This window comes from Crocodylus porosus, unplaced genomic scaffold, assembly GCF_001723895.1.
Source record: "Crocodylus porosus isolate Cpor-Errol unplaced genomic scaffold, CroPor_comp1, whole genome shotgun sequence".
NCBI lineage: Eukaryota > Metazoa > Chordata > Crocodylia > Crocodylidae > Crocodylus > Crocodylus porosus.
In genome coordinates this window covers 12655415-12663514 of record NW_017728932.1, presented here as the reverse complement: position 1 = coordinate 12663514, position 8100 = coordinate 12655415, and the positions used below count along the sequence as shown (strand labels likewise).

The 8100-nt window shown below is 44.4% G+C and overlaps 1 protein-coding gene across 5 annotated transcripts in view; it reads right to left on the bottom strand.

The window, feature by feature from the left end:
* Positions 1–7848, bottom strand: part of ACACA (acetyl-CoA carboxylase alpha) — a 177965-nt gene extending 170117 nt beyond the window's left edge. For all 5 annotated transcript variants that reach the window (XM_019545631.1, XM_019545635.1, XM_019545634.1 and 2 more), the window contains exon 1: positions 7743–7848. The gene's annotated coding sequence lies outside the window, so the exon portion shown is untranslated. The remainder of the gene's footprint in view (positions 1–7742) is intronic.
* Positions 7849–8100: the final 252 nt, after the last annotated feature.

Sequence of the window (8100 nt, the reverse complement as noted above, 5' to 3'; positions counted from 1 at the left end):
AGGAGCCCCAAATCTATTTCTTCCCCTTGATGTGGGGGTCTGTAGCAGACCCCTACCACCAAATCCTTTTCTCCTTGCCCCCCATGTAGCCTAACCAAACTCGTGAGATTGGCCCCACTTCACTTCCACTCCTTGCTATGCAAAAGAGTCCTCTAATGTCCAAAGGCAGGTCTAAACTTTTTAAACATGCTGGTTCCCACATCTCACCTAATCCAGAGAAAATGACTTTCCTTCTCTCCTGCTCTCTGAGAAGCACGACGACATGCTAATCAGACAAAGAGCCTATATTAATGCAGCAATTGTGTGCATCCTAACACCCAGTGCAATAGCCATGATTGCATTTGTTTATTTGAAGTTCCCTGCCCAGAAAGTTTGCAGAATACAACACCTCCTTATGACAAGTTACAAAGCCCAACTGATCAGTACTTCAAGGTAATTTATACCTTTCTATTGTGGAAGTAAGACATGGATGGATCTGAATTTAAGAAGTCTTTACGGACTGTTATAATACAATATATGGGAACTAAGAAAATAGAAGCTTTGGATATTGCATATCCCCTGACTTCATTCAACTGCACTCATCAAGACTTCGTACAGCAAATAACACATCCTAACTTGTCAGAAAACTGCTACTACCAGAGACAGCATTGTCACTCCCTCCTAGCAGAGACTAGCTCCCAGGCTGTCAAAGCGTTGCTTTGTGAAAGACAAGGATTTGACCCCCGGTCCCCATTATATGCTCTCCAACCCAACTGAGGCACAAGGGCATGCAAAGGAGAAGAATGCAGATCAAAAGCAGAAAGGAAGTTGTGCATCCTTCTACACTGGCACCTCCTGGCAGATCGGGAGCAGACCTGGCCTCAGGAAAGGAGTAGTAGAGAATACAGGTAGCAGCAAAACAATCCACTAAATGCAAAGGACAAACACCACCACTGTATTAAGAGGCCATTTTAGTAAGCGCCTTGTGATGCTCCGTTTTGCAGACCTTAGAAATGCTTCCATTTGCCTTTTACTGTAGCCGTTTAATGAGTTGCAGTTAAAACCTGACAACTCAAAGCAAAGAATCTCAAGAAGGACCAGCACCGCCCAGCTTCTAGCATTCAAATCTCACAGCCTCATTAAACAGTTATAGGCACGTGCGAGTCATATATCTTATACACCTACAGCATTGTACACTTTTACCCAGAATACAGAGCGCTCCACTCACAGAAGACTAGGATATAATGCGGCAAAATGATTGCCCTAAATTGTTTCAAAACCTCCCACTGTGTCGACAGCAATTCCAGTTAAGGTGAATTTCTATAGTCCTGAGAATTAGACGAATGCTAGAGGAAAGGTGGCCACAAGTAATTATAAATAAATTTGCTCCACATCCCTTTCATGCCCGCCCTCTGCAAATTACCCTGGGAAGTGCCTTTACTAGCAGAACTGTTTGCACACACAATTTTTGAACAAGTGCTGTTTGAACATATTGAAGTAAGCTTCTATTGCACCCCAGAGTACAAACACCAGCAGACTCTCCCTATGCCTGAAGAAAGGTGTCTGTGCCCGAAAGTCTGTAATAAACAATTTTTCCAACCAATTAGCTGATCTAATAAAGCTAATCACATTTTACCCAAAGAACCTTGTCAGAATAAATGCTATACATTGGGGTTTTTTTCTGAAAACAAATTTAAAAACAAGCATTCATATTAGAAACCTGCTTCAAAGAGATACTCTCATCCAGTCACAGAACAAAAACAGGGCTGTACAGCTCGTTTGTCCAAACTAAAAAACCAAACAGACAAACATTACCATCAAATATTTGCAATGAATTGCTTGGTAACAAGCTACAAACCAAAAAGTAATTTCTGAAATGTCTGGCAAATCACTTACAAAAGCAAATGAAAATGGCCCAGCTTGTGAAGCTTTCTGAACAGAAATCAAAGCAAAATTTATACACATAATTCATTAAAAATTATTCACTTAGGTCTACCTAAAGTTCCTCTGTAAGAAAAATGAATCCCTAGGAGGGTTGGAAATTGGATTGAGACCCTCAAGACTCATTTCATACAGGCCACTGAACAGCTATCAGATGGTAACAGCTTTTGGCCACTAGCAATCTGGTATGCATTAGGACAGACAGGCCAGAGGCAAAGGGCTCTTTATATTATTACCAGCCCCAAGGGGACATCAGCCCCCTGTAATCTACTTCATACTGGAGCCCAAGGATGTTACGCTAGGCTATTGGTCTGAAGAACAAGAGGTCTGTTCCACAAATCACGTTTTTAGGAGTAGCGTTGCTTAATTTATTAATCCTGACATGCATTTTCCTTCACTCCACAGCCAGAAATTCACATCAAGCCCCTCTTAGCACAATGGCCAAGATCGTTGTCATTCTTTTTGCTCAGTTGCCAGCCTCAAGAAATCCTAATTTTCTTTGATTTATCATAAATCTGTATCGTCTTCTTCCTCTCTACTTACTAGCAATAAGCAGCAGCAGCACATCAGACCGAGCCAAGCTATCACGGACTGAAATGAGGGGTCAAATTGGCGCGACATTAATCTAGTTTCAGGGCTCCCCCTCTGAAAGCATCTGTGTGCTGACTACCTTTACAAACTATTTCTGACTACATTTTAACTCCACCAGCATGGTCTAGTCATCAGAGTCAACAAGGGGAGCGAAGCTACTTGTAGAAACAATAAAAGTCTCACTGACATTACAAATTCTGCATCCCCTGAATTCTTAGATTAATACCAGTAAAAAAAAAAAAAAAAAAAAAAATCCTAGCTATTCATACAAAAACAAGCAGCAAAGTTATGCTCAATTCTATGTAGCTACTAGGTCTCATTCTCCCTTTCCTAATGCCTTTATAGTTATTTACATCCATGCAAAGCAGGTACAAAATCTTTGTAAAATATTAATCAATGATTATGCAAAATGAAAGCCAGTGGGGGGGGGGGGGAGGAAGGCATTAATTTTGTGCCCCCAAGAAATCTGCTTTGAGTTTAATTTGAAGGGCTGATTCAAGGCTGGGATCTTTTACTGATTTTTTTGCAAAGCCAGGTGAAACTCCAGGAGGTTTTGGAACACAGAAGTCAGAAGTTGCCACACAAATCCGGAGTGAAAGCAGTGTTCACGCAAGCTGCTGTGCATTACAAAGCTGTGGATGAAACACAGCCCCAGGAATCTGCAAGCATTATCATTTTTTCTATTATGAAATCTGAGCATTAGTCAAGTTTTGATGAGCAAAAATGACAAGAAAACATTTTAACACAGTTTTTCCAATGCGTTGCTTACCACTTTGTATCCATCCGCATACCTTGCTCTGTTCCAGTTAAGTGTTGCCATTTATCAATATAATCAGTGTAGTCCAATTGCTATCTAGCACCACAGAAAATGTTTATAGACTGACAGGTTTAACATTCAAAGCCAAATAAGCTTGCATAGCTATACCTCTAATAAATACACAGAAATACTCTGGTAAAGAACTGGATTAAGTATGAGACTGTTATTCTGGAAAGCCCCACAGTGAAGGAGTATGCCACAGGATACACACCAAAATACAAGCTCTAACAAACCATTTTTTTCCTTAAAGGATACATGAAAATAGTTGCCAAACATTTGCCAGTGCCTCCAAACCACTCAAGACAAGCCATCTTAGATAAAAAAATTACCACTGTTCTTGTACCAGTGTCCTATACAGCTGCTCTATCGGAAGTTTCCCAATCACAGGCCCCAGCTCTCATGGGACACTTCAAGCACCCTGAAAATATGCCAGGGGGGCAAAACAGCAGTGTACAGGCAATCCAGGAAATTTTTGGAGGGTGTTGGGGACAACTTCCTGGTGCAAGTGCTGGAGAGGCCAACTAGGAGCCATGCTCTTCTTGACCCACCGCTCACGAACAGGGATGAACTGCTGCAGAACGTAGTAGTGAATGGTAATTTGGGCAGCAGTGACCATGGGATGACTGAGTTCAGGATCCCAAGGAAAGGGAGGAAGGAGACCAACAGAGTAAGGACCCTGGACTTCAGAAGACCAGACTTCAACTCACTCAAAAAACTCATGAGCAGGATCCCCTGGGAAGCCAGTCTGAGGAGGAGAGGAGTCCGAGACAGCTGGCTGCACTTTAAAGCAGTCTTACCAAGAGTGCAGGAACAAACCACCCCAAGGAAGACAAGCAAGTACAGCAGAAGACCAGCTTGGCTTAGCAGGGAACTCTTCAGTAAACTAAATCACAAAAAGAAAGCTTGTAAGAAGTGGAAACTTGGACAAATAACTAGGGAGGAGTATAAAAGCATTGCTCGGGCATGCAGGAAGGAAGTCAGGAAGGCCAAAGTGCAGCTGGAGTTGCAGCTAGCAAGGGAAGTGAAGGGTAACAAGAAAGGTTTCTACAAGTATGTTGGCAGCAAGAGGGGGATCAGGGAAGGTGCTGAATGGGGGAGGCAACCTTGGGACAGAAGATGCAGAAAATGCTGAAGTGCTCAATGCCTGTTTCACCTCAGTCTTCACAGGCAAGGTCAGCTCCCAGACCACCGCACCGGGCAGCAGAGTTTGGGGAGAAAGTGAGCAGCCCACAGTGGTGAAAGAACAGTCGAGGGACTAGTTAGAACAGCTGGACACATACAAGTCCATGGGGCCGGATCGGATGCACCTAAGGGTGCTGAGGGAATTGGCTGATGTGATTGCAGAGCCACTGGCCATCATCTTTGAAAACTTATAATGATCAGGAGAGGTCCCGGATGACTGGAAAAGGGCAAACATAGTGCCCATACCTGAGAAAAGGAAAAAGGAGGATCCAGGGAACTACAGACTGGTCAGCCTCACCTCAGTCCTTAGAAAAATCACAAAGCAGACCCTCAAGGAATTCATCTCGAAGCACGTGGAGGAGAAAAATGGATTAGGAACAGTCACCATGGATTCACCATGGGCAAGTCATGCCTGACCAACCTGATTGCCTTCTATCATGAGATGACTAGATCTGTGGATGCGGGGAGACTGGTAGATGTGATATACTTTGATTTTAGCAAGGCTTTTGCACCACAACATTCTCATAGGCAAGATAAGGAAGTATGAATTGGATGAATGGACTGTAAGGTGGATAGAAAACTGGCTGGAGCATCGGGCTCGGAGCATAATAATCAATGACTCAATGTCTAGATAACAGCTGGTATCAAGCAGAGTGCCCCAGGGGTCGGTCCTGGGGCTGCTTTTGTTCAATATCTTCATCAACAACCTGGAAGATGGCATAGAGTGCACCCTTGGCAAGTCTGCAGATGACAGCAAGCTGGGGGGAGTTGTAGATACACTGGATGGGAGGGCTAGGATTCAGAGAGTCCTAGACAAATTGGAGGACTGGGCCAAAAGAAATCTCATGAGGTTCAGTAAGGACAAGTGCAAAGTCCTGCACTTAGGAGGGAGCAAACCCGTGCACCGGTACAGGCTGGGGCTGACTGGCTGGGCAGCAGCTCTGCAGATAAGGACTGGGGGGGTACAGTGGGCAACAAGCTGAATATGAGCCAAAAGTGTGCCTTTGTTGCCAAGAAGACTGATGGCATACCAGGTAGCACTGGTAGGAGTGTTGCCAGCAGGTCGAGGGAAGTGATTATTCCCCTCTATTCAGCACTGGTGAGATCACATCTTGAGTCCTGTGTCCAGTTTTGGGCCCCCCACCACAGAAAGGATGTGGACACATTGGAGAATCCAGTGGACAGAAACAAGAATGGTTTGGGGGCTGGGGGATATGACTTATGAGAAGAGGCTGAGGGAACTGGGCTTATTTAGTCCGCAGAAGAGAAGACTGAGAGGGGATTTAATAGCAGCTTTCAACTACCTGAAGGGGGGTTCAAAAGAGGATGGAGCTGGACTGGTCTCAGTGGTGACACATGGCAGAACAAGGAGCAATGGTCCCAAGTTGCAGCAAGGCAAGTTTAAGTTAGATATTAGGAAGAATTTTCTCACTAAGAGGGTAGTAAAACACTAGAATAGGTTACCCAGCAAAGTTGCGGACTCTCCATCCTTGGAGGTTTTTAAGACCTGGCTAGACAAAGCCCTGGCTAGGATGATCTAGTGAAGAACGATCCTGCTTTGAGCAGAGGGTTGGACTAGATGTGACCTCCTGAGGCCCCTTCCAATCCCAATTTTCTATAATTCTGTCTAGTTCTGGTGAAGCAAAATTACGCTACTCCCAAGATTTCTAGCCCAATGTTAAAGCCCCAAATGGTTCAGAATGAGGAATGAGCCTGAACAGGGACACAGGACCTAAGCCTCCCCCAGCCTCTACTTAACGCTGTGGAGGTGCTGAACCACATCTCAGTGTCTGACCTTGGGGCAGCCTCCATCTGTGCAAAGGCTCCAAACTGAATCTCTGATCACTGGCAGGTTACATATCTCTACCAAGAGCTTCAGGTTTCACAGATGAACTGCCAAAGGCGACATCCGCCTGTTCTGGAGATCAGCTCTCAAGTTCACATGCAAATTTGCATACATGAATATAAGTAGCCTTCTGGTCTCATGGTGAACAACGGGACATTTCCTCCAAGGGATCTAGATTCTGTCCACCTAAATCAGCATCACACAGCCTCTCAGGGTATATAAACAACATTTCAAACAAAATTAACATCACAACAAAAGCAGAAAAAAAACATATTACAGTCGAACAAACAGCAACAACTGTTTTGGGGGGAGATTTTGGTTGCTTGTGGGGGAGGGGGTTGGAAGAAGGCAATTAATTAATATTGGGTTATAATATCCAAGTTGTGGGTTATTAGGTCATAACCAGACCAGGTGTTCCACAGAGGTGCATTTTTCTACAATGTGTGTATGGGAAAGCAATGATATAGAATAGCATCACAGATGCACACCTATTAAAAAAAAACACTTTAATCTCTGGAGTAGGACTTTGATACCAAACATAATGTGTTCTGGTTCAATCGGTTTGGTACACAGATGAGAAACAGACCTCAACGAAAACTTGTAGCTGAGCCTTCCCTGACCAGCAGTGTTATGCAAAGCAAGATTCCCTCTGTTCAGGTATCTGCCTTCATTCTCCTAGCAACAGATAAACAAATGCAAAGAGGACTAGAGTGCAACACAGCAGGAGGGAACAAGGTAAGGTCACTAGACCGGAAAATATGGACAGGGAAGGAGCAGAGATACTAAAACAAAAAGCGAACCCTGATTCAGGAGGCCGAACAGCTGATTTCACCAGCAAGGGAACTTCTGGAAGCTTACTTAGGGGCTCCTACTGAGGAAGGGAGAATTAACTCCTCCTTGGTATAGCTACGTTGAGATCAGAGGCGTCACACCAGTGAATGCTCCCGAAAACAGGGATAAGCTGCAAGTGAATTGGTATTACACAAACTGAACCATATACCCAGGAAAATATATTACAAGTGCACTAAACACTTACGGAGGAAGACTCCGCCAGAGCTAACAGGTGATAAAAACATGACGTGAAGAACTTGTGGACCAGCAGGGAAAGGAAGCAGCAAATGCAGCAGGTGAGATGGGCAGAGAGGAACATCAGCATGATTTAACATCTCCCCGCTCTCACCTTCCTCCAAGGTTTTGCATTAAATCGGCCCTTTGGTGCAACAGGTGATTTGGATGGCCCCTTCAGTTTGGGATGAGGCTGCAGCCCTGAAGAAGTGCATGCAGACCAGTGAGTGGGAACTAGATCCTTTCTGATTTGGGCTGAAACTTTCCACTTTCACATCACCCTGCCTCTCATCTCATCTCATTCCTCACATCCCTCCTTACCGTCTCTCCTTCCTAACAAAGCGGTGTCTCGCCCTGTGCCTCACCCCTTCACCTGCACCAAGACACACTCCCAACAGACTTCCACAGCTCCTCCACAGATTGCTTCTCATGTGGCCCTGGCAGAGCACTTATGCCTGGGATATTTGTAGGGGTGCATTTGGTAGCTCTGTTGATCTGAGACAAAAAGAAATGCAAAACTCTAGGGCACTTGGTCCAGAGACAATACCTTTTATTAGACCAACTAAGAAATTGCCACTAAAAAAAAAAAGCAACCTTTTTTTCTGGGATATTTGTAGGGATTGGTTATTATTTTGCTGCCACATTGTTTGTGATCGTTCTGTTACAGCTGGGAACAACT